The sequence below is a fragment of the Diaphorina citri genome, unplaced genomic scaffold, assembly GCF_000475195.1.
Source record: "Diaphorina citri unplaced genomic scaffold, Diaci psyllid genome assembly version 1.1 scaffold25387, whole genome shotgun sequence".
Lineage (NCBI taxonomy): Eukaryota > Metazoa > Arthropoda > Insecta > Hemiptera > Psyllidae > Diaphorina > Diaphorina citri.
In genome coordinates, this window is record NW_007402728.1 from 1 (window position 1) to 767 (window position 767).

At 33.6% G+C, this 767-nt stretch overlaps 1 long non-coding RNA gene across 1 annotated transcript; it reads left to right on the plus strand.

Annotated features, from left to right (window-relative positions):
* Positions 1-442: 442 nt before the first annotated feature.
* On the plus strand, positions 443-766 carry LOC113473338. Its single transcript, XR_003395338.1, has 2 exons — positions 443-570; positions 707-766. It is a non-coding gene; the product is annotated as an uncharacterized LOC113473338 (long non-coding RNA).
* The last annotated feature ends 1 nt before the right edge of the window (position 767 follows it).

The window sequence follows — 767 nt, forward strand, 5'->3', positions numbered from 1 at the left end:
TTTTTTTCAACAGGTAATTTCTAATTTTCATGTTGGTTTATATTTCCAAGTATCGATCGATCAATCAATCAAATCATGAATCTTTGTGGTAAAGCAGAGAGCTATTTCACAACTTTTGTGGCTATCGCAGCATTACTACTTAAGTGTTTCTTTTACTGTCAATTTTTATCTACTCATATCATCAATTAACACTGGTAATGCCGCCACTGGTCGCAACCAAGTATTTTTGCAAGTATCCTTGTTTTATTTCCAAGTATGAGGTTGGGTACACTTTCAATTTGAAAATTTTCATCTGAATTTCAACTTCTATTAAATTTTGAACATTTCATCTGCATTTTAATCTCTATTGAATTTTTACCTTTTAACTGGTTTCAATTTCAATTCATTCAATCCTATTTTATTCAATTCTATTCTTTTTTTTTCAATTGCATTCTATTCTATTCTATTCTATTCTATTGCAGATATTATCGAGAGGAGTGCGGGGGTATGCGGGATAAAGCCGAGGAGGTACTTCGGCAAGAGAAACGAAATAACCCGAACAAAATCCATTACTTCGTGTCTTTATCTAAGGTAAGGTCTATCCCTTGTGTGTCGCGTCCATTTTTGTTCAGGATTGTTGCACTGATAGAATCTATTCCATTCTATTCTATTCATTATCTATTCCATTCTATTCTATTTATTGTCTATTCTACTCTTTTTTTTTCAGAACTATCCAGGCAAATTCCTTCTCAGTTACCTTCCCGCTTCGCGGTCCCGTCACGAATTCA